The 26,900-nt window shown below is 35.3% G+C and overlaps 1 protein-coding gene across 1 annotated transcript in view; it reads right to left on the bottom strand.

The window, feature by feature from the left end:
* The window catches only part of LOC141540729 (adhesion G protein-coupled receptor F5-like), a 52,737-nt gene extending 35,920 nt beyond the window's left edge, over nucleotides 1–16,817 (bottom strand). The window contains 1 exon segment of the mRNA XM_074264714.1: nucleotides 16,391–16,817. The gene's annotated coding sequence lies outside the window, so the exon portion shown is untranslated.
* Between the last annotated feature and the right edge of the window lie 10,083 nt (nucleotides 16,818–26,900).

Here is a 26,900-nt window from a genome sequence, read left to right as displayed (position 1 = left end):
TTTAGATAGCAATTTCATGGTTATGAAGCTTTTTCACTCTTATTATCTCCTTTGATACTCTCCCAACAACCAAGTGAGATAATTAATGTAAACATTATAACTCCTCTTTTTCAGAGGAGCAAACTGAGACCCAAAAACTATTTATAAGTAGTAGAGTCAGAATTCAAGTCTAGATCTTTTTACTCCAAGGTCAGTACTTTTTGCCCTTGCACCAATTTCTGTTAACCACAAACTCTTATTTCTTCTTCTCTGAGTAGCCCAGCACATATTTAGTGGACCATGGCATTTTTGTATAATCATAAAAGCTTCAAAATAGATGAGACCTCAGATGCCATCTAGTCCAATCAACACATGAACAAGAAATTCTTCAAACATGTACTAGAAAAGCAATCATTCCATTTTTGCTTAGAGATAGATGTGTGCTGGTATTTGGGCAGCTAGGTGGTAAAGTGAATAGTGTTTCAGGCCTGGAGTCAAGAAGACTTCTCTTCCTGAGTCAAATATGATTGCAGACACTTACTGACTATGTGACTCTGGGTAAGTCACTTAATCCTGATTGCCTCAGTTTCCTCATCTGTAAAATGGATTGAAAAAGGAAAAGGTATCTCAGCCAAGAAAAACGCAAATGATATCAGAAAGAGTTAGATATGACTAAAACAACTGAACAACAACAAGAGTTGCTCCAGCTTTATTTGTGAATATGTACTCAAGTCAGCCTTGAGTCTCCTAGGAGAAGCTGGTCTCCCATGATCTACAGTTAAGTGGCTGTATTTTTTTAGAGTTTGAGCATTGGTGATTCCTGAATTATGTGGTACAATCTGAATGGAACCTTAGATCTAGCCTAAGAACTGCCTAATTGATATCATAGGACTCACTTAATTGAACTCTCTGCTTCATCTCTGACAAAGGTGTATATTTTCTTTAAAAAATGAAACATAATGCTTGGGACATGCAGTGTAAAAGAACAGGAATAAGCATTTATTAAGCCGCTCCAGTATGCAATAAACTGTGCTAAGCATTTTATAAATATTATCTCATTTAATTGATACAATAATCCTAGGAGATAGATGCTGTTATTATTCACGTCTTAAAATTGAGGAAACTGAGGAAAACATTAAATGACTTGCCCAGGGTCACCCACTTAGTAAGTGTTTGAGGTTAGATTTGACTTCAGGCTCAACATTGTACCCACGAAGATGCCTAATGCCTTGGAACATTAATAGAACACTATGTCTCATTCTTATATATACTCCCTTAGCTCTCAGTGCAGTATTATAAATATAGTTTTGGAGTTGAAGCTCAATGTAAAGAATAAGATCCTAACAATGAATGGAATGGAGAATGAATTCCCATTGGTGAAAGTCTTCAAACTGAATGATATTTGTCAGGAATGTTATTAAGGATATTCTTTTCCAGGTCAATGTTAGACTAGAATTCAGAGGTCCCTTCTAATTGTTTTCAGTTTGGTCATTTTTCAGTCATGTATAATTCTTCATGACCTTATTTGGGGTTTTCTTAGCAGAGATACCAGAGTAGTTTGCCATTTCCTTTTCTAGTTTGTTTTACAGATGAGGAAACTGAGGCAAACTGAGTTAAGTTACTTGTTCAAGATTATATAGTCAGTAAGTGTTGGAGGACAGATTTGAATTCAGGAAGATATATTTTCCTGATTTTAGGATTGACACTCTATTTGCTATGCAATTTAGCTGCCCCTTTTAATTATAAGACTCTATACAATCCCAAATCCACAATTGACAATTTTGGTACCTGGAACAAGTTACACAAAATGCTGTCCAGATAATAAGTATGGCTTCAAATCAGCTGTAGGAGCAGACCCTAACACTGTGTCATATTATGGGGGAGATTCCAGAAAACCAAAGCGTAAGAAGACATGTAGCATTGGATCCATTGTGAGGAGAGAACATCTGCTTAAAAGGAAGGGATATTACAAATCTCTTCTCAGGAGACATTGGCCCTAGAATATGGAAACTGGAGTGAAGGGAGGAGGGTCAGAAATATAATTTTAACTTATTTTAACTATTCATTCCAGTTAGTTTCTACAGTTCTTAGTGAAAATTTTTATTAATTTAATAATTTTTTTCCAAATACACAAAAAATAGTTTGCAATAGTTTGCAAAACCTTGTGTTCCAAATTTTCTTCTTTTCCTTTCCTCTCCCCTTCCCAAGACAACAAGCATTCAATATAAGTTAAATGTACAATTCTTCTAAATATATTTCCATATTTGTCATACTGTGCCAAAAATATCAGATCAAAAGAGAAAAAAAAAACATGAGAAATGGAAAAAAAAAAACACAAGCAAACAAGCAACAATTGAAAGTTTTAACAAAATAGAAATGTAATACATTCAAAATCACTCATTTAAAATCATTACTTTAGATTTTTGTATGCTCCATATTTTGGCAAAACCCATTTTTCTGTCCTAGTTACTGCTTTGTCAGAATCTGAGCATAAAAGGCTCTAGGGATACATCTGTTGAATGAAATGGGGTCAATTATGCATAAATCATTGTGGACCCACTACTCTGTTATTCAGATCAACAGGATACATTGTTATCAAAGGCAAGGATCTTTTCAAAGACAACTCTCTTCTGAAATTTTCAGCCATTTGCCATTTTATAAACAGGAAAATAAGTGACCTTGAACCCCAGCCACCTCAAAGCACCAGCAATTCCTCAGACAGAGCAGAGAAATAAGTTTTCTCATCCTTGATTTAAGAACCTGTCTGTCTGTAACTGAGAAACTTCCTTATTTTTTTCTGATTTCATTTTCCTGTCTGGGAATTAAGAAGGGAAGGAAAGGAAAGTGAAGAATATATTGACATCATAAGCAAGGAATGAGCAGGAATACTCTGTCTGGCCACATTTTGGTGATAAATGTTATTGTTTCTTGATCCATTTAGTAATGACACTCATACGTACTCTGCCACTAAACTCACAGAAAGTACTGTATTTACTTAGGGACAGGATTTGCAAAGTCAGTTTTGGGCAGAGATGGATGGTGTATCATCATTGTGTAATAGTGGGAAAAGTCTAGACTTCAACGTCACAGTGCCTAGATTCAAGTAACACCTGCTGATTACTGTGTGATCTTGGTCAAACCGCTTAATGAGAAAGTTGGATTTGATGGCCAACCAGACGCTTTCTAGCTATAGACCATGAATCTAGGATCCTTGGAAAACAAAGGGAAATAAAGAAGAGAAGTATTTATATAGTACCTACTATGCTTCAGGCACTTTATAAATATAGTGCTTTATAAATATTATCTCATTTGATTCTCACAATCACCCTTTGAGGTAGATACTATTATTATATTTATTTTACAAATGAAGAAAATGAGGTTAAGAAACTGGCCCAGGGGAAAAAAAAAAAAAAGAAGAAGAAGAAACTGGCCCAGGTTTATATAGGTAGTAAATGTTTCAGGAGGATAATCCTAACTATCCACTATGTCATGCTGAGTCTGCTTTGTAAATATAGAGATAGCTAATTACTAGGCATGGATATAAAACAAAGAGTTGGACATTTCCCCAAATATACTAGAAATCCTGCACCAATATATGTCTCGTCCGTCCAAGTAATTTATTTGGGAAGCAATATTTATCTAGTCATGCTATAGAAAGGACATTGCAGTACATTGGAAAGAACTATTGAATCACAAAGAGTAACAAGGTTCAAATAACTTCTACCAGTTACTTCCTCTTTCTTAGTGAAGAAATATCATTCATTCCTGTGTCTTAGATCCTTTATCCAAAGGGGGAAAAAAAAAAAGATTAAAGAAGATAATTTCTGAGTTCTATGAGTCATTGATCAGTGACAAAACTATTTCTGGAATATTAATTGACTCCATGTCACTCTACCAGCCTCCCTTTGGGGAACGATGGCTTTTTAGCTTTCAAGAATCTCTTTTAAAATTCAGTTATCCCCTGGGAGAGATTGGTAAGTTAAAAGGAACCTATTATGGTATTGTACATCCTAAACTTCAAATAATATCTACTTCTGGTTACCCATTAATGTGTTGAAAAAGATTAACGTCAACTGAAAATAAGAGTTGGCTCTAGAATAGATTACTTAAAAATAAGGGTCTGGGAATTCGGGGTGAGGTGAGAAGATTGAAGAAGATTAAGTGGGCTAGAATTCTCACCTTCTGCAAAAGGCTTTTCCTGACCTGGACACTTACTAATTGTGTGATCCTAGGCAAATCAATTGAACTCTTTACAGTTTAGATGCTTATCTGTAAAATTAAGATTCCTTTTGGCCCTAAATCAATGACACAAGGAACTTTATTCCAATTAATCTAATTATTTGGATGGGGGAAAAGTGCGTATAAGCACACACACACACACACACATCCTCTTGAGGTGTTTATGTGGGATATGGGACAAACACTATATTCTGAGTTCTTTTTTTGAAATCTTCTGGCCCACTGAGTGAAATGAAAAGATCTCAGGACTAAGAAACAGTGATTTTCTAGATAGCACAGTGGATAGAGTACTGGGTTTGAAATCAGAAAGACTCTTTTCCTGAGTTCAAATCTGATCTGAGACATTTACTAGTTGTGTGATCCTAAATAAGTCATTTTACCCTGTTTTCCTCAGTTTCCTCATCTATAAAATGAGCTGGAGAAGGAAATGGCAAAACACTAATATTTTTGCCAGGAAAAGCCCCAAATGAGATAACAAAGAAGCAAACTTGATTGAAATGGCACAACAATAACAAAAATAATAATCAAAGGCTGACTATTCTATTTGCTAACTGTCAAATTATAGGCAGGATCTGTTTCCTCTTTGAGTCTCAGTTACCTTATCTATAAAATGGCCATAGTAGAGGTAGTAACTATCCCACAGTATTGTTATAATCAATCATAAACCTTAAAATGCTCATAAATATTTGATACTGACTGTGGTGGATGTTGTTGTCTTGAATATAGAAATGCCAAATCCCCCTTTGTTTTTGTTTAATTATTTATTTGTCAACTTGACTGAGAAAAAAAAAAGACAACTTTAATTGTACTATTCTCTAATAGAAGTTCAATATTTCCTTCAATTATGAATTTGAAAAAAGATTGTGAGAAAAGGAATATAGATTTGAGTATGACTCCTGCTCTCAGCCTGTCATCCTTCTCCCCTCCCATGTTAACCTTACATTCCTCCCTGGGCTTCCGGCTGATACCCAAGTTCTTGACTTCTCCTACCTTAATATCACTTCCCAATGGTCTTCTGACCATATGTACCCTTTTCCAAAATTCACCAATCTATGGCCCTCATGTTTGAAATGTAATCTGCTTCAGAAAAGGGAAAGGCTTGCTTGCTTGAATTTTCATCTTGGATATTTAGCACAGAACCTGGCATATAGTGAGTGTATTATCATCATCACCATCACAATTATATTATATAGCACTTTCAGGTTTTCAAAGCACTTCACAAATATTATCTTGATCCTTACAATAACCTTGGGAGGTAGGTGCTATTAATATCTTCATTTTAAAGGTGAAAGTATGTTGAGAATTTCAGTGACTTTCTGAGGGTCACATAGCTAGTGTTTGAGGCTGAATTTGAACACAGGTTTTCCTGCTATCTATCTATCTATTTAGCTATCTATCTATCTATCTATCATCTATCTAGCTGCTTGTCTTCCTGTTTATCTATTTTTCCATTTCTTTCTCTGTCTCTATGTCTCTGCCTCTGTCTCTGTCTTTATCTCTCTGTCTCTTTCTCTTTCCTTCTCTCATCTTTCTCTGTTTCTCAGTCTCTGTCTCTCTCTATCTCTCTCTATCTTTTTCTCTTTCATAATTTATCTTTAAGTAGGGAAGGATAGAAATAAGCACTTTTCTCCCCCCTCCTCTTTTGCTAAACACTGTTATCTCCCCTGATTTTAGATTTTGAATTCTTGTCCCCATAGTTTCCAGTGAGTCTGGAAAATAGAGAATAGAGTCAGTAAAGGCTCTGAGAACTAGCAATGCTGGGTGACAGTGACAGATTTGCAGCTTTCATCATCTATGTATATTGACCCAAAGCCCAGGAATGCTACAGCAGAAGTGAAGCCAAGTTAAATCAACAAGCATTTATTAGATACCTACTATATACCTGGCACTTTGCTAAACACTTAGCATTTATAGTATTTCCTATAATATTCTTGGAGGTCATTTCTGTGTTCTTTCTGTCTTTTTGTTTACTACATTGCATTTTTCAGAATCTTGAATATAGTTAAGTGCTTGAAATATGGAAGGAAAGGAAGGCAGACAAGAAGGTAGACAAAAAAGAAGGAAGGGAAGGAGGAAGGGAGGAAGGAAAGAAAGGAAGAAGGAAAGGAGGAAAAGAAGAAGGGAGGGAAGAAGGAAGGGAGGGAAGGAGGAAGGGAGGGAGGAGAATGGATCAGAAATTTCAGGTAATTTGTTTAGTTGGGTCAGAGCTTGTATTTAAAAAAGTCAAGTTTAAACTCTTGACTTCAAGTTTAACAGATCACTTCCAGTGTTAAAATGTGTATAGAAAGGATAGGATTACCTCTCTGATTTTGTTGATATAGGACATTTCCAGAGGAGAATACCCCTATAGCAAAGCAGATCAGTACTTTCTCTGCAATTTGTAATCTTACAAAGTTACCTAGAATACTGAGAAGTTAGGTGATTTGTTTAGAGTCACACAGCCTACATTGTAATCAAAGAATGCAATTGAAGAACAAAATGTTCAACATACTATTGTCCTCAAATAATTTAAGCTCCTTCAGAGCAATGATTATTTCATTTTTCTTGCTATTTTCAGTGTCTAGCATCATGCTTGGCATAGAGTTGACAATATTTGTTGAATTGAAGTGAAATATGTATTAAAGATGGAATTTGAATCCAAGTCTTCCTAACTCTGAGATCAGCCAGCTCTCTCTCTCTCTCTCTCTCTCTCTCTCTCTCTCTCTCTCTCTCTCTCTCTCTCTCTCTCTCTCTCTCTCTCTCTCTCTCTCTCTCTCTCTCTCTCCATTGTTCCTTGTTGGAAATTGTGTATTTTAGTCATTAAATGCTGTAGAAGTTTAGAGAAGTGGGACTATCCTCTATGGAGTGGAGTGAGCTGGCAATATTACATGGAGGAGGGGGTACAGAACATTAAAGTATAGGCAGTATTGGGAGGGGCACAAGACATTTTAGGCAGTTTTCTCTCATTATAAGAGGCCATCAGGGCAAACGCAATTTTAACAATGGAAAAAGGACTTGAAATCCCACTTTATCTACCAATCCCCTACCTGCTGTATAACCTCTAACATTCTCTATTAGGGAACAGCCCAAGTTTCAGCCATTCCATATAATGGTACTAGGGAAAAGAATTGTTCTCCATGATATCCCTGGGGATAAGCCTGGAAGGGAAACTTCCTTCATATCCTGAAACCTTTCCTCTGTGCCACCAAAGAAGTAAGAACTATTTTTACCTTGTCTTGGGAAAGAAAAAAAATTGAAATGACATATGCGGCAGTCCCTGTATTCTATCTTTAGAATGAAAAATGAACATGGGGTGAGGTTTTTTTTCCTTTTTTTTTTTTTTAAGTCACTCCATTTCATTCAATTCAACCAGTTCATGGGTTCATAGATTTAGAGCAAAAAGAGAACTTACTTGAAGGCTAGTATCATGCCCCTCCCCCACTATCATAGAAGAAGAAAATGAAACATGGAGATTTTAAGTGACTTACTACTGATAAGTGCTTGACTTGAGAATTGAATCCAGGTCTTTCTGACTCAAGGTCAAAATCCCTAGCTACTTTGCCATGATGTCTCTCTAGTTTTCACTGAACATTTTTATGTGGGTTTATCATTAGAGAAATGAAATGTGAATAAATCATAGAATGTGAGATCTGGAAAGGACTTTGGACATCATAAAAGCCACAACATCATCCATCTAGATCTGGAAGGGAAGTCAGAAGTTATCTAGTACAATTCCTCTTTTTACATATGGAGAAACTGATTCTTAGAGTGGGGAAATGATTGTTACAAGGTCACACAGATAGATACAAACTTATAAAGTCAAACCTTTGTGACTACAGATTCAAAGTTCTCCCCATTCAACTTGTCTTTCTTCTATCTCTGATACTGATAATTAGTTAATCTGACAAATTAATTTGTGCAAATAATGAAGCATTTCTAGGTTTCCTACCATCTTTTCAGTCAAAGTAGCATCTTCAATATGAGGAATGAATTTAATGCTGCAGCAGGAGGAGGTTTTTTTTTTTTTTTTTTTTTGGATTTTAGCCAAGTGCTAAATCTCATCTCATCTCATCTCAAAGATGTGCTTTTTAGCCAAGTGCTAAATCTCATCTCAAAGTGCACTATTTGGGTCTACCTATATTCAATGACCTTTCTAGCTGAGCTATTTTTGGATGGAGGACTAGACTTGGGAAAAACCAAAATCATAATAGTTTAGAAAGACTGCCAGCTCTCTATGTCTCTTGCCTCTCTAGTTTGTCTTTCTTTGTACTCTCTTACCCTCATGTATCTCTCCCTGTGTTTAGTAAAGAGTTCGAGTATTTTTTTTCTGAAAAGAGGCAGAAAGGCACAAAGTAATTTGTGCTCCACATACAATGCCAGTGGCCTCAAAGAGTCAATTTCCTTGTCTGTAAAATGGGATAATAATGGCTATCTTTATCTCAAGATTGTTCTGAGATTACATAAAATTATATAAGCAAAAGCACTATATAGACAACCCTAGAGCAAGAGTGAGATTTACTCTATCGTTATGATTATTAAGGAATAAATGAGAAAACCAGATCTTTTGCCTTTCCTTGTCTCTCTAGTATTGAGTACAGTGCCTGGCAAATAGCTGTCATTTACTAAGTGCTTATTGACCAATTAACTGCCAGACTGACTGGATGGCAATATAAAGCAATTCTATATTTGGAAAGTGAACTTGACCCATCTCCTATTCAGAGACTAGCTTAGAATTCTTTCCAATAAGAAAAATGTGCTTATAATTGGGAAATATTCAATGAAATAAAAATAAATTAAAAAATAAGAACAATGTCTTTATTTTCCTTTCAATCTTATAAGATAAAGTGTTAAATGAGGAAAAGGTATCACCTTTAATGACATAAAGTCCTGGCTCCCAGATGTATAGCCTGAAAATCTCAAACTGCCCCCTATATTGGTGGAAGACATAGGGGAAGACCTAACTTTACTGCTTTCAATTAAATAATGTGTCACTAGCACATGTGGCATAACAAGCTTCATGTTTATTTGAAACACACAAGAAACACAATACTAATTTTACAAATTTTCCTTACACTCCTCCTATTTAATTTTCATTTGCCTTGAAATAGCATTCAGCCTCATATTGTGTCAGGGTATCCCAGTCTTATCAGATTACTGCAGAACATTTATTTGTATACAATGGAGTCACATTTTCCAAAACAGATCCAACATGTGTGCTAGTTTGATAACATTTTATCCTCTTTTCTCCCACTGTAATTCTCTGGGGACTTTTAACCTTTTCACAAGAGATTTCCATCTTCATAAAAACAGAAAGTTCTTAAATCTACTCTTATCAATCAATCTCTGTACTTGACTATACCCTTTGGTAGGTTTCCCTTAATCTTGGTCAAAATGAGAAGCATTTCAACTTAAAAAAATAAATAAATAAATAAAATTTAAAAAAAAAAAGAAAAAAAATATATTTGTCTACTGTCTTTATACACTCCTGAAACAAAACTCTCAAAGGATATAAATGGTGATTGTCAAAACCAGGGATCTCTTCTCAGCCCTTATTTTTAACCCTCTCCTAAATGTGCAGGGTGAATGGAACTTTGTCCAAAAATCCTGTATTGGGGGAAAAAAAAAAGAAATATTCCCATGGGGACCTTTACTTCCTACCCTGGTGACTGGTGACTTTTTGTGTTTCTCAACTGATTTGCATTATTACAAAGCATGATTATCTTCTGGGATAACACTAGAATTCTATAAATAAAGCACATTCTTTTCAGGGCCCCTTTCTCCTCTAATCACTATAGCAGCAAGGGATAAAGACTTTGAAAGCTAGGTCACTCTCTCTTAGTACAATTTTATCTATGGCACCTGCCAACAAGCATTAAACCCTGCCCCTCATTTCCATCCTCAAATGAATTTGCCCCAAAAGTCAGGATTCCTAGTTGAAGTTCTCCCCTTTACTTCTTAAATTATTTCTTCCTTTTACAATAGTTTGTTTTTTCTCCATATCTCTAAGATTGTCTATTTCTTTCCTTGGCTTAGTCTCATTCCCAAACTATGATTAACCTGGTACTATCTTAATACTCTTTCCTTTAGAAAATCATCCATTCCCATGGTTTCATCTATAACTTCAATGAGAATTATCCCCATATTTATATCTTTAGCTATGATCTCTCTTCCAAGTTATAACTTGTATATTCAAGGATATGCTAGATCTTTCTCCTTAAATGTTCCTCTATTAGCCACAGACTCAACAATTCTAAAACTCAAGTCATCTTTCCTCTCAAACTGGTTTCTTCAAATTTTAAAAGTTCTGTCAAGAGCACTATCATTTCCCCAGTAATCTGCTTTTGAATGTCTAGAATTCCTCTTTATTTCTCCATTTCCCTTATTTCCCATATCTAATCAGTCAACAAGTTATGTCAATTCCTATTTTATAATATCCTACTTCCTTTTCATTCTAACTGCTATACAATCACTTCCTAGTTGATCATCCTATCTCCAGTCTCTTTTCACCTCAAATCCCACCTGAATGTTGTTCAACAGGTTAAAATTTCTAAAACACCCTTTCTAAAAACTTTTCTCAAAAACTTTTAATGTCTCCCCCCATACCCATTGCATAAAGTCTAGGTTAGCATGTAAAGTACTCCACAATCTAGCCCCAACATTCTTTTCCAAATTAATCTCCTATTTCTCCCTTGCATAAATCTCTAGCCAAATTTATGTGCAATCTGTCCTCGGGACATAAGATGTTGTATTAAAGAAAGTTTAGACTTGAAGCCAGAAGACTTTGCTTTTTAAGTCCCTGCTCTGGTACTTACTAGCTATTAAACCTATAACAATTTTTTAACCTCTCCCTGCCTCAGTTTCTTCATCTGGAAAATGAAAGTATTAAAGCAGGTGATGATGTGTAAGAGCTCTTTTAGTTGTGGAAGTCTATGATTCTATATCTTTTGCATTCCTTTAGATGGAGTTTTATAAACAGTAGGCACTCAGTAAGTGCTTATTAAATGAACAAATCCTCATCTCCAATATTTTTCACAAGGGCAGGTCTATTCAGTGGGATAATAAGTGATGAGCTACTGAGTTAAAGAATTAAGTTAAAGAATTCAAGCTGGGAGAATTTACAGTTAAAATGTTTCCATCAACATGTATTGCTTCCAGCACCAGAAGGACTCATAAATTATAAAGACATTGATTTAGAACTGAAAAGTGCCTCAGAGATCATTTAATTCAGTGTCTTCATTTTGCAGGTAAGAAAATCAAGTCCCTGAAAGATGGTGACTTGCCCAGGTCACAAAGGCAGTTGTTACAAGAGTCAAGATGCAAACTCAGGTCCTCCGACTTCAGATTAAAACTTTTCTTGCTTTATCCCATTGCCTTCTCATAGATTAGGTCTCTCCTTTTCTCAGGAAATGGGAAGTAAAGATATTAAGGATGAACTTGAGTTTAATTTGTTTCACAAGAATCATTTGGCACTTTTGGATCATATCCTGTTTACAAAGAACATTTAATCTGATTTGGTATAATCTGCAAGTAACAAATCCAAAGCACCAAGCATGAAGTCAGTGCAGGACATAGGGCTCTCTTTCCTTTTAAAAAGCTACCAACAGTTAGTCCTGGGTGGGGCTGAAAAGACTTCTTCCTGTTTAGGCTGTCCTTTACCAAATAGCTCTTGCAAAAGTTTGCAACTGCTGTTTTGGTGTGCCATGGTAAAATTATGGAGCAGGTGATCCAGGTTAATACATAGTTCATTGGGTAGTAGCAAGTGAGTAAAATCATATCAAAGAAAGGATTATGGCTTAACCTTGAAGGAAGCCCCTTTATCCAGTATCTCTTTTAATTCTATCTATATTAGGAGGTGATTTTGTTTCTGTTCTGGTAAAAAATCAGACTACAGCAGCCTTGTCTTCCCTACCCAGATCAATTCTTTTGTGAGGACAAACTAGGCCATCTTTTATCTCAATTCTTACCTAGCCTTTAATCACTCAAAGGATGTTGCCTTAGACAAAATGAAACTTGGGAAAGACCTTAGCTAAAAAAGGCCAAGGTCTCCCAGTGACTCTGGAACCATCACTTGTTATCTTGACTTATGTCTTACCACTGGATTTCTGATACCTCTGGAGGAGAAAGTGATCCTAATGATTCTGCACCATTCTGCCTCACGTAAATCCAATTTACATTCAAGTTAAGATATCACCCTCTTGATGTTATTGGACATCTTCAAGAACAAAGGACAAACAAAAGTAAACAATATTATGGACTAGTGGAAAAGGAGTTGAAGCAAAATGTGACTGACTTTTAAAAATAATAATAATATTAAATAGACTAGTTGATCAGTGGAATAGGTTAGATCAAAGGACAAAATAATCAATAACTTTAATAATCTAGTGTTTGACAAACCCAAGGACCCCAGCCTTTGGGATAAGAACTCAATGTTTGACAAAAATTGCTGGGAAAATTGGAAATTAATATGGCAGAAACTAGGCACTGACCCACACTTAGCATCATACATCAAGATAAGGTCAAAATGGGTTCATGACCTAGGCATAAAGAATGAGATTATAAATAAATTAGAGGAACATAGGATAGTTTACCTCTCAGAACTGTGGGAGAGGAATGAATTTATGTCCAAAGAAGAACTAGAGGTCATTATTGATCACAAAGTTGAAAACTTTGATGATATCAAATTGAAAAGTTTTTATACAAGCAAAACTAATGCAGATAAGATTAGAAGGGAAACAATAAACTGGGAAAACATTTTTAAAGTCAAAGGCCTCATTTCCAGAATATAGAGAGAATTGACTTTAATTTATAAGAAATCAAGCCAATCTCCAATTAATATATGGTCAAAGGATATGAACAGACAATTCTCAGATGAAGAAATTGAAACTATTTCTAGTCATATGAAAAGATGCTCCAAGTCATTATTAACCAGACAAATGCAAATTAAGACAACTCTGAGATACCACTATGTACCTGTCAATTTGGCTAGAATGACAGGGAAAGATAATGCATAATGTTGGAGGGGATGTGGGAAAAAGGGACACTGATACATTGTTGGTGGAATTGCAAATAGTGAATACATCCAGCCATTCTGAAGAATGATTTAGAACTATGCTCAAAAAGTTATCAAACTTTGCATACCCTTTGACCCAGCAGTGTTACTACTGGGCTTATATCTCAAAAAGATCTTAAAGAAGGGAAAGGGACCCATATGTGCAAGAATGTCTGTGGCAGGCCTCTTTGTAGTGGCCAGAAATTGGAAACTACGTGGATGCCCATTAATTGGAGAATGGTTGAATAAATTGTTGTATATGAATATTATGGAATATTATTGTTCTGTAAGAAATGACCAGCAGGATGATTTCAGAGAGACCTGGAGAGACTTACATGAACTGATGCTGAGTGAAATGAGCAGGACTGGGAGATCATTATATACTTTAACAATAATACTATATGATGATTAATTCTGATGGACGTGGCCCTCTCCAACAATGAGATGAACCAAATCAGTTCCAGCAGAGCAGTAATGAACTGAACCAGCTACCTAGCGGGAGAACTCTGGGAGATGACTATGAACCACTGCATGGGATTCCCAATCCCTCTAATTTTGTCCGCCTGCATTTCTGATTTCCTTCACAGACAAATTGTACACTATTTCAAAGTCCGATTCTTTTTGTACAGCAAAACAACTGTTTGGACATGTATACATATATTGTATTTAATTTATACTTTAACATATTGAACATGTATTGGTCAACCTGCCATCTAGGGGGGAGGGGAAAAATTAGAACAAAAGGTTTGGCTATTGTCAATGTTGTGAAACTACACATGTATATATCTGGTAAATAAAAACTATTAAAAATAATATTTTATTTTCTCCCAATGACATGTAAAATAATTTTAACATTCATTTTTTTTAAAAAACTTGAGTTCCAGATTCTCTTTTTTCCCTTCCTTTTCCTTACCCCAATAAGAATGCAATCACTTTGATAGTTATACACAAGAAGTCATGTAAATATATATTTCCATATTAGTGACTGGATTTTAAAAAATCTTTCCTAGGCTTTCGAGGAAGTTTTGCATCTGGTCTATTGCAATCCCTCCTACCCTTAAGTATAATAAGAGGAGACTCAATTATCTAAATAGTTTTCATCCACTAACTTTACTGGGCTCTTAAGCTTCCTTCTCAAAATGGCATCCAAAAAAGTTAACAATGAAAAGTGATGGCTATAATGAATAAATCATCTTTGAACTGGAATGAGAGCACCCACTTTGAGTCTTGTCTCTCACATTTATTAATTTCATGACCCTAGACAATTCATCCTTGAGCCTTAGTTTCTTTATCTGTAAACTAGGGATGATAATATTTGCAGTATCTACAAAGCTGTTGTGTAATAGAATGCCCTATAAACTTCAAAACTTTCTATAAATATGAACTATTATTAATAGTAGTGAATTGACAGTCAAGGTGAATAAAAGTCACGGACGTCAAAGAGAATTGGGTAAGTAAAAAGTTAAAATCGCTGGTAAAACCAGAATATAGTTATTGGACACAGATATATACAGTTTTGGATGCATTTGCTTTAATGGATAGAAAAGCAAAGTAAAAAAGACAGGTTCAAATCCCATAAATTACAAAATGAAATAATTGATAACCCTCCATTGTGGGCCTAATCCCATGATGGGTTTTATATAGGATAAAAAATAGTTTATATACATATATACACACATTTGTACATATGAACACTCATGTATATAGGAATGATACATACAAGTATTGTATAGGATACATACATGCTCACATATGTGCATCAAACACACATTCATACATGCATATGCCAGAACCTAGTGTTGGAAATGACCTTTGAGATGATATAGCATATTTTCATTTTATAGATGACAGATAATGAGATAGAGCTGAAGTAACTAACTTAAATGACAGAGAGAATTTAAATTCATATCCTTTGACTCTAAGTTCAGTATTCCTTCAAAGGACTTAGTCAAATCTTTCAAAGAGTAAGAAAAGGACAGCAAAAAGAACAATGTGGAAAATGTGCTAGTTCTGCTAGAGGCAACTCTCACAGGTTTCCAAAAATTCCTAGCTCCTTTTTCTATGCAATTTGCACATGCCTTCTTCTCTTTGCCAAAGATGAATAGCTTCAAACTGGTTTTAACATTTTTAGACAAGCCATTTTTCTTAGATAAAACTTTCAACCCATCTCATCCTTTGTCTCAAGTCTGAATTGCAGAACAGACATTCTGCTTCTGCAAGTACTTTTTCTTCCTCTGTACTCAGTGCCATGGTTGTCATGCCAGTGACCTGCTGAGCAACCCTCAACATCAAGGTGATACAAGAGAATTCAGCCTGGTTCCAGAATCAGACAACCAGAGTTTCAATATTGCTACCTTCAACTGGTGATCTTGGACAAGTCATTAATCTCCCTCAACCTTAATTTCCTCATTTGTAAAAGGAGAGAGTTGGACTAGATTGACCTTTGAGGTCCCTCCCAATTCTAAGTCTACAGTACTTTGATCCAAACCCCTTTATTATCTATTCACTTATGACAATTTGGTCAGACTAAAGAAAATCTCAAAAGAATAAGTCACTACAAGTACAGTCTCACAGACAGGAAATGCAATGCACTCTAGATGTATGATTTCATCGGAATAAGGATTTCCCAGTGTTGAAACTGCAGATGAGTAATCTTGTTCATATCTAATAACCCTATAGAATTGCTTAATTATTTTACTAAATGATTTGCCTATGATCTCATAGCCATTATAGATCTGAAGTAAGAGCTCAATTGCTAATTCCAAGCATATCACTTTATTCATTATATTGTGCTGGTTGCCATACAGTATATTAGACTCAAATAATTTGCATTCCTCCCATAAAATTCCTAACAAAATTGAGACAAACAGGCAAATCAAGGGGAAAGCAATTCTAAAATGAGTGACTCTTTCTGCTTAGCTTTCTGCTGAATCCTCTATTTTTATTAAAAGCTGTGAGATCATGGAGAAATCATTTTCTTCCTCTTGCCTCAGTTTTCTCCATCATAAAATGAAGGCATCTTATTAAATGATCTCTGATAACCCTTTGAGATCTATATCCTATGATTCTATGATCCATCAAATATTGTAATCCTTCTTAGGTTCTCTTGAGAAGAAAAAGACAAATAACAGGAATTCACTTTACCTGTCCAACACTGTTGCTGGGCCAAAATGAGATTCTTAATCTTCTTTGGTGTTGATCTAAATCCTGTTTTCAGTTAAGATGTCATTTGCTCTGTTTCCTCCTTAGAGGAAATCACGGACAATAAGAATTCCTTTTAGGGATCATGACTACAATTTTCAGCAGTAAAATTCTCCAGCAAAAAACCAGTTTCGAACTGGGTGTCTCCCCTGGCTGTGCAGCCAGCCCTCTGGCTTTCACAGTGCCATCGAAGGGAGATCAGGAGCTGTCTGGAAAACAAGAAGCCATTTCCTGGCCCCCTTCTCCGGATGGCGTATGCAATTTCCCTCACGCCTATGGGAAGTCCTTCAGTTTCTTCTTATCTGCAATGCCTCTTCCACTGAGTGGTTCAACTTGTTCAGCCGATGCCCCTTTCTTTACTTTTCTTCTCTCCAAGTAAAATGTCAGAAGAATGTAACCCAGACCAACCCCCCAAAAGAGGGCTGGGCTATGGCAGAGAGGTTCAGTGGAGAATGCTTTAAGTCAAGTGATACCTCCTAACTTTGACTCGGATTTCCAGGAGGTAGAAAAAGGAAAAAACAATGAGAAAGCAAAGCTGGCTGGCTGCCCTATGCTCACACATAAACTTATTCATTCTTCGGAATAGCGCAGAATAAATGAATGCAAGATCTATGAGGAAACACCCAGGGACCATTTAGTCTTGTCCCTTATCTCTAGGTAGAGTGGTCCTTAAATTGGACCAGAGGAGGAGGGCCTTTTCTTTGAGGTCTCTGGGGAAGAGACTGGAAACTATCCAAATTTTAAAGACTAATTTCTCATCACTGATACTAAAAGATGAGGAAGTATCATCATAAAGAGTTGGTAATCTTCCATCTATTTGTGTTTTTTGTTGTTTTTGAGGAAGTTAAGTCCGAATTCTCAACCCATTCTTATTTATAGATGAGAGATACAAGGTCCAGTTAGGAGTTACTCAGAAGTCATGGCCAAGTTGCTTTCTAGTGCATTAGAGAGTTTGTAGGATGAGAGATAATTCCAGAAGTGAGACTCCTGACAAAAGAGCATATATTTGGAAAAGCAAGAAAATTCCACTTTTCATTCAGAGGGCTAGAATTTTAGAAAGCAAAGAGGTCTTAAAGGTTGTCTGATCCAACTCCTCATTTTACAAAGAAAGTTGAGGCCAGAAGAGAGGAAATGATTTGCCCAGAATGATCCCCATTAAAGCTGTTAGCGCCAGAAAAAAAACTAGAAGTATGCTGGTAAATATTTAACAACTGACTCTCTAGGTTGGGAAAAAATGTACATTAGACACATTCTAAAGTTTCATCTTTATCATTAATATTTTTCCAAGACTATTTTAAAGTCTATATGAGGAAGTTACCTTGTTACCTTGCCCAAATTATCTAACTTGTCTGTATTTCAGATTTCCCATCTGTAAAATGGGAATATTAATATTTATGTTTGTCTACCTTACAAAATTATTGTGAGGATTTTTTTATTCTTAAAGTATTAAACAAGCTAATTATAATTAAACTTAAATTAACTAAAACTTTTGGGACACCTTCTATAAATGGAATTATTAGTATGTGACTACTTGAGGGAAAAATAAAATTGTGAATTGGGGATTTCAGGAAAATCCCTTTACCAAATCCATGACTTGGAGTAGAACAGTCTTAGGGAGACATTTGGTGACCTGCTCAGATTGTCACATAGAAATTAGATTTAAACTGAGGTATTCTTGACTTCAAAATTTAAATATGCCTTTATTTATGGTAATTGCATATAGAATGTTGTTTAGATAGATAGATAAATATCATAACAACTTACTTCAATCATTAGCCAGTATCAGCAACCACTATAAAAATGCATTTAGAGGCACTGACTAAGCTGTTTATAGCTTGGATTTTAGGGTTTGGGGGGGTTTTTTTGGCCAATTTTTGTTTTTTCAGGGCTAAGTACAGTGTCTGTTACATTGTGGTGCTTAACATATGCTTGTTGACATAAAAAGAAAGTTCCCAGCTGAAACTGAAAAAAAAAAAATCACACTTAACAATTAGGTTTAGCCAATCAACTCTCTTATTGAGACTTAACTGTTATCAGTTACTGCTTAATCTAAATTAGAATCACCATCTATATATAGTACAATCAATGAGACAATTAAGTAGAACTGGTTTAATTCCTCTTGAATTGTTATTCTTTCTGGTGAAAGTCTTTCAAGTATATATTTAAAATCCTTTGCTTTTTACAAACTATTCGAGTACCTTCTGGAGTTTTCTGACTTTGGGGTTTTCCCAATCTGCTAGCAATGTTTTGTATTCTCCACCTTTGCCTGCTATCACTGGGCTTTAAGCATGCACGTGATCATAGGTTTTTAAATTGAAAATTCAGAAGGCTTAGACATCATTTAACCCAAATCTCACATTTTACAGATGAGTCTTAGAGAGGAATATACTTCCAAGAACACACTACTAGTAAGTAGCATAGGAAGGATTTTGAAATCTTTGATTACAAATCTAAGGCTCTTTTCACTGGACATGTAAATTTTGGCTAGGTAAATTTGAAAATCTATCATTAAGTAATCCTCAATACATAAATTACTTGCTGGGAAAAATGGAAAGCAGTTTGGCAAAAAAAAAAAAAAAAAAAAAAAAAAAAAAAAAAGGTTTATTCTAGTCTCAAAACCATATAGCACAATAAACACTGACAAATATTTGATCTGAATAGTAAAGATTGCAACAATTAGAAGAATTGAATCAGGTACCATTCACAAGCATGTATAGAAGAAAATCATTGGCCAAACAAAGGACAGAGGCAATCATAAACAGTTAAAGTTAATTGTAGTGACTGAAATTGATAAACTTTTGATCAAATAAAATAAAATCAACATACCAGAATGATAAGGGAAAATTTTGAGAAGGAAAATATTTGCATCACATTTCTTTGATATCAATATGATTCCAAGATATATATAATACAAGATATATAATATACAAAAATATATATACAATATACAATACTATGATGCAAAACTATATAACCAAAATCTATTCCACAATAGAAAAAGGATTAAAGTTTATGAAAATAAATTCTAAAAAGAATTGTAAACTAGTAAACAGCATGCAAAAATGTTACAAATCATTAATAATAAGAGGCATGGAATTCAAAACTACTCTGAGGTTTCATTCATTGATCTCAGTAAACTGGCAAAGATGAAAAAAAGATTAATTTTGGAGGACTTGTGGGAAGAAAAGTACATTAATATGCCTTTGGAAGATTTGTGAATGGGTATAAGCATTATGCAGAGCATTTTGACAGTATGTACATTGCTCAGATCTCATTGCTAAGCATTGACCCAAAGAGGTCAAGGATAAAAAAAAGAATCCATATGCATGAAATATGTATTTATATCAGTGTTTTTGATAGTGCTAAGGAGATAAAAACAAAGTAATTTACTATCAATTAAAATATGACCAAATTGCTACATGAATATAATCTAATACTGCTGTTCTTTAAGAAATACTAATATGATGAATATAGAGAAACATGAGAAGAATTAAATGAATTGATTCAAAGTGCAAACAGGAAAAATACACGACTGCAGCTATACAAATGGAAAAACAACAACATCAAAATGGAAGTGGAATACTGTGAAATTATGATGAACAGGGTTGACCTTAAAGAAGAGAATTGAAAATGCTCCCCACTACCTTCTTAGCAAAGACTGAACATTACATGTGAAATATTGCATGTACTATTTAACTTAGTTCATGTGTTGGTTAGTTGTGTTGAACTGATTTCTCCTCTACTCCATCTTTTTTATCCCTTATTTTAAAGAATTGCTCTTTGGTAAGAAAAGATTGGGAATACATATATACATACATATATCTATATATAACAAATATATAGAGAAATACAGATAGATAAATGAAAGAGACAAATTCAATCCTGTAGTCATGTTTTAGTTTTTTTTTTTTTTTTAATTGGAAATATTTGGAAAGTTGTACTAAATGGTGCTTTATAGAAGGTGCCCAACAAATTTGAATTAGGAATAATGGGATGAGAGAGTTGTTTATGAAAAAGAAAAAGATCTGGGGGCAGCTAGGTGGCGCAGTGGGTAGAGCACCAGCCTTGAATTCAGGAGGACCCGAGTTCAAATCTGGTCTCAGACACTTAACACTTTCTAGATGTGTGACCCTGGGCAAGTCACTTAACCCCAGCCTCAGGGAAAAAAAAAGAAAGAAAGAAAAAAAAAAAAAAGATCTCTGAAAATTAATAATGAAATCAAATTGCATCTTACACAAATGAAAAACACAAAAGTATTTTAAATGAGAATAAGTTGTTGATTGATACTTCTTTTATGGCACTTCTTCTAACCTCCATTTAAGAATTAGAAGTTTGGACTTCAAGAGGATCCCAATCTTTCAGTCAATTGCTATCAGGGTATTTACTTCTTTGGGGAAAAAACATATTCAATAGCAAAAGAAGATTTAATAATTATTTTTAACCTCAGGCCAACTTGAAATTTAAAAAAATACAAGGACAAAAGTAATCAATATTTATTACATCTTTAAAGTTGGTCCTAAATAGCAACTTAAAACTGATATCCATTTGAGAAATTTTTTTCCCTGCTCCAAGAATAGTTCTTTCTCTATTATTATATAGCTTACCTAAGTAGATATTATTCCTGGATATTGAAATATATTAAAATCAGCCTTCCCTAGAAGGACTTAAAAATATATCTTATTGAAATACAGGAAATTTCAAATATCTCGTTTGATTTTTAAAATGTCTTATGAAAATAGAGTTTGAGCATTTATTAAGCACCTACTAAACACCAAGAATTGTGCTACAAGATTGAATCTACCAGGGATTCACATCTCATCAGGACCCCCTTCTGATTGGATTCTTTGCTTAGAAAGCAGCACAGTGGAATTTTGAACTTCTATTTTAATGCAGGGTTAGCAAAACTTTTCTCTCTATTTCCTACCAGTTACACTGCTTTTAGACTTCTTTGGACCTCTTCATCATACTCTTCTACCAGGTACCTTCCCTTCCTCACCCTCTACTCTTTCCCCCTTTCCTTTTGTGTACTATCTCCTTCCATTAGATTGTAAAATCCTCTAAGGCAGGAACTGTTTTTATTTCTATTTGTATCCTTAGTGCTCTGCACAGTATATAGAATAGTTGCTTAATAAATATTTATTTACTATCATGTCATTTGATACATTTGATATTATGTTTTTAGATAGTATTTTATGCTTATAAGATACTTCTACTATGTTCCTTCTCATAACCCATGAGGTAAGATATTAATGAAAAGTAATTAATAAATAATAATAATTAATCATGCATACAGACATTATTATCCTAAGTGCTTCTAGGAAAAAATATGCATTCCTCAATTTTTATATTTAAAGCCCACCTGAGTTTGGCTACAATTTGCTTTTCCAGATTGATTATACTAAATACTCCCTCATGTGTTCTTTATTCCAGCCAAAATGACTTACATATCATGCCCTGTACATGACAGCCTCTCTCCTTGGCAAAGGTGTACCTCGATGTGCCCTCTCCCTTTCTTCTGTGAGAAGGCTTTCCCAGTGCTTCCTAATACTAGTGCCTCACTTCCACTAATTATTTTCAGTTGATCCTATTTGTTGCTGATTTGCACATAATTATGTGCTGTCTCTCCCTTTAGAATATCAGTTTCTTAAAAGCAACTTTTGCCTGCCTTTCTTTGTATCTCCAGTTTTTGCACAGCATAGGGCACATAGTACATACTTAATAAATGCCTAACAAATGACTTGACTGACTGACCTCAATCTCTGGGAATCCCTGGGTCCCTTTAAGGTTCAGATCAAGTGCAACCCATTTAACCCTTCCAGAACTCCTCAGGTGTTAGCATTCCCTCCACTCATCAGAGTTAGTTAATATTTGCTTTGCTTTATTAATTCATGCACATGTTGTTTCTATCTAGTACAAGGTTATCTCTTTTAGGGAAGGCATAACTTTGGTTTTTTGTCTTTATATCTCCTGGATCTGGTATAATGCCTGACATGCAAAAATTCAGTAGGCTTTCATTGCCTTGAATTGAATTCCATAGATTTATAGAATTTCAACTTTGGAAAGGGCCTTAGTGACTCTTTAACCTCATTTTACCAGTAACTCTCAAAATAGGGGAAGTGACTTCCTAAAGTCATAGTGTTGGTAAGTGGTAGAAGTGGGACTCAAAGCCAGTTCTGTTGCTTCTGAACCTTAATGTTCTTATGACTACATTCTTCTACCCTTCTCAATATTTTTGATCTTTTCTTCTGCAATGTCTTTCGAACATTAAGTCAAAGTTAATTATTAAACCATAGTTAATTGCAAAAACAGGTATATGTCTGCATAGATATGAAAGATAATGATAGCCTATGAAGAGTGTCCATGAAGAATATATAATCCTTTAAATTGTCAAGATCTCTAACCCTCCCAAACCTCTGATTGGCCAGTAAGCCAACTTGGCCTGGATGAGCACATGGATGGATGCTGATAATCTTTATGGAACAAAGACCTTTGGTCAGCTCTATTTTGACATTGTCATATTGAGGCCTGGAAAGCTCTCATCTGGCACTGAACTGACTTTACATGAGGAATGAACCAGCGAATAATTCAGCAATTTTTACAGTATCCAGTCTTGTTCTTATCTTTCATGTGTATATCTTGGCGAAAAGCCTCTGTTAATAGGAATCAGTCATATTTCTGTGAGGCTGCAACAGGTTAGGTTTGACTTGGACACACCGTTCCTGGATGAGTGCCATATGACACATTGTTCTGAGAGTGTACGTGTTTCTCTGGAACTTTGGTTTACATTGTTTTATTTCATGTTCAGAGGATCATATGTACAGGACTGAAAGGGACCTCTGAAACCACCTAGTGCAACTCCCTCATTTTACATAAAAGGAAACTGAGGCCTAGAAGAGACTCCACTTCTTTCCTTCCCTTTCATTTCCTTCCCTTTTTCCTTTATCAAGTGGAGAAGAAGTATACCTAATATACTTCCAATGTCATCATTTATACCTTTTCTTAGCATGCTACCATGGAAAGAGTCTAAAAGCTGGAATCAAAGGATTTTTATTCACTGATCTAATCCTCAACTAGGCCTGTCACTTTCTATATATATATGGCATTGAGAAAGTCACTTTATTCCTCTAGGGCTTGGTTTCTTCCAAGTTGTCATGTCAAAAACCCAGATACTATGTGTTAGGTATTCTCTCTCTATAAAATGAAGTGAACTTATTTGAAATGAACTGAACTAGGTAAAAATTGAAAGTAGTGTTGTTAAGTCATTTCAGTTAGTTCTTCTTCCAGTTCAGCTTCCTTGTCTTTAAAATAAACTGGAAGAAAAACTAATTGAAATGACTTAACAACAATACTTTCAATTTAGGGAACCAAGATGGTGGAGTAAGCAGTGTTAGGGTATTCCTGGATCCACTGTTACATAAGTCTATGTTTATGTCATATTTCCTTCCTAACTTATGGTAGGGAAATATGGTTCACTTTCTTAACAGACTGGTCAGAAGAATAGAAATATTCTATTTTTGAATGTGAATGAATTTTTAATTCAAATTCATGGACTCCACATTCATTGTAAAAGGGCTGAAACTCTGAATAGATGCACTAGAATCAGACAACTGAGCACTTAAGGCTAATTACCTATTGGGTATTAGCTTATTGGGTATTAGCTCTATTAGCTTATGCTTGGCCCTTCCCACTATTCTGTGCTGGCTCAATCTTTTGGTGTATACAGAGAACTGTAGGAGAGATTAGGGGGTGGAGTAGGAAAAGCCAGAGTCACTTTGGCCATGGACTAAGAGAAGGGAGGTTGTGGAGAGCTTGTGTTCATCCCCTTCACTTTTCCCCCTAAAAACCAAGAATAAAGTCCTAGGACTTTTGCTTATCCTGACTCTGGCTGATTCTAAGACATCTAGGGTGCTAATCCAGACTTCACAATTCATTAATAACAATTACTAACATTTAAATAGTACTTCAAGATTTACAAAGACATTTATATATATTATATCACTGGAACCTCACAATAACCCTGTGATGTAGGTACTATTATTATCCTCACTGATGAAAAAAATGAGACTGAGAAAATTTAGTGACTTGCTTATGGTTACACAATCAGTAAGTGGCTGGGATGGGATTTAAACTTTGTTGTTGTTGAGTCATGCCTGATTCTTTATGATCCATTTGGGGTTTTACTGGCAAAGATATCAGAATTGTTTGCCATTTCCTTCTCCAGCTCATTTTATAGATGAGGAAACTGAGGTAAATAGGGTTAAGTGACTTTTCCAGGTTACATAGCTAGTAAGTATCTGAGGTCAGATTTTTTAATGAGTCTTTCTGACTCTGGTCTGGTCTGGTCAGATGGTTACTGAACCATCTAACTGTCCCTTGAATCCTGATATTGCTAAATCCAAACTCTGCAGTATTTTGAGCCTTATGGCAATTGTGTAATGCATAGCATAGGTATTATTAACCCCATTTAATAAATGAGAAGGTTGAGGTGAAAAGACATTTGATGACTTGGTTGAAGATTCAAAACCAAATTCTGAGCCCTCATAAAGCTTAGGTCTAAATAAATTCAAATATATGTCAACTTTAACCTTGTTGTTTTATTGAGGAAGCAGGGTATAATGGGAAAAGGCCTGATTTCTGAGTCCCACAGGATGCAAGGAAGAACTTGACTTTAAAGATTTAAAACATTGGAGTAGTTTATGGGTCAGGGAAGAGGAAGGTGAGGAAAATCTAAATCTAAAGTCCTTTCATAAGATTTTCTAGAAAACCTTAGCGATTCAGAAGCTAGAAGAGACCTGGATCATCTGGTGGAACCTCTTTATTTACATGAGTCCTATTTCTGATAATTACTAGGTATCAGTAGTGGACAGAACCCTTAATAAACCCTTTTCAGCTTCAAATAAATGAGTCTATGATTTCTGAGACTCATTTTCCTCATCTATAAAGTGAGGATAAAGATACTTGTACAGAATTGTTGTTGTTTATCCTTCATTTTCAAAGAAGACCAACTTAACCCTTATTTATCACTTACATCTCATTACCTTCAAATTTTTTTTTAAAGTCAAGGATCTAAGTCTATATCTATATCTAGTCAATAATCTAAGTCAGTGGCTAACAAATATTTGTTTCCCTGAATGCTGTCTCTTCTTGTAAGGAATGCAGAGTTCTTTTCAGCAAGCTCTAGGTTAAAGAAGCCACCCCTCCATTGGGATGGAGTTGTATGAAATTCTTAGGTCAGCAGAGCCCCATGATGGGTGGTGGTGGATTGTAGCTTCCTTTTCAATAGCCTACACCCATAAACAAACTTTAGTCATTGCTCCCTCTCAACAAGTCAACAAACAACCATTCCCATCATAGCTACATGTTCAAGGAGCAAACCCTCCCTTCCCCCTCCTTCTCCTTCCTCTCCCCACCCCTCTTTGGTGTGTGTTTCCTACTCTACCAGATGGAATAGCATCATGTCCTATGATGGGAAAAACCTCAGTTAGCCATAGGAACAAACAGAAACCAGGACATAAGGTGATGCTGGAGCTGAAGAATGGGGGGGGTAGGGCAAGCCAGAATAGGAAGGAACTGGGTAGGAGACCAGGACTAAGCTTTGCATTCAGGATTAAGGATTCCTGCACAACTCTTATATTTTGCTTTAACCATACTTTTCTGTTTTTACTAATCTTCAATTTACTCCTTACCACAGAGTGCTTCTGTTAAGCTTCTCAATATGAATAAAAAAAAAAAAAAGAACCTTTCACTGACATCCTCTCAAACTAATGACCTTTAGCTATCCTTTCCTCCACCATTAAACATCTAGAAAAAAGTCTGTGCTCTTTGGTTTCATTTCATCAGTATTTGTTTACTCTTTGATCCTTTCCCCTTTGGCTTCCATAGAACCCTAGAACTAGAACAGGAAAGACCCTAGGAGGTTCTGTTATTATTTGCCAGATAATGAAACTGAAAACTAGAGAAATGAAATGATTTGTTCAATGTCCCCCAGACAAGAGACAGTAGAATTTGACTTCCAGTTCTTGGGAGTGTGTTCTTGTTCAATCAGGTCTGATTCTTCATAATACCAATTTTGGTTTCTTTGGTAAAGACACTAGAGTAGTTTGCCATTTCCTTCTTCAGCTAATTTTACAGATGAGGAAACTGAGGCAAGAAGGGTTAAGTAACTTGTTCAGGATCATATACCACCAAGTATCTGAGATCAGATTGGAATTCAGAAAAATTAGTCTTCATTATTTTCAGACCTGGTGCTCTATTCACTATGCCATCTAGCTTCCTCAGGTGCATAATGCAGAGCAAAGAGTATTGGCTCTGAATCAAAGGCACTGAGTTCAATCCTTCCTCTGACAGTCATTTTCAATTTGACCTGTGGCAAATCATTTAATCTCCTTGGGCCTTAATGTTTTCACTGAAAAATGAGAAGGTAAATGAGATGGCTTCTGCTACCTCTTCAAGC

Source organism: Sminthopsis crassicaudata, chromosome 4, assembly GCF_048593235.1.
Source record: "Sminthopsis crassicaudata isolate SCR6 chromosome 4, ASM4859323v1, whole genome shotgun sequence".
Classification (NCBI taxonomy): Eukaryota; Metazoa; Chordata; class Mammalia; order Dasyuromorphia; family Dasyuridae; genus Sminthopsis; species Sminthopsis crassicaudata.
Note: the sequence above shows the minus strand (reverse complement) of the source record. Positions and strands in the feature narration are given on the sequence as shown.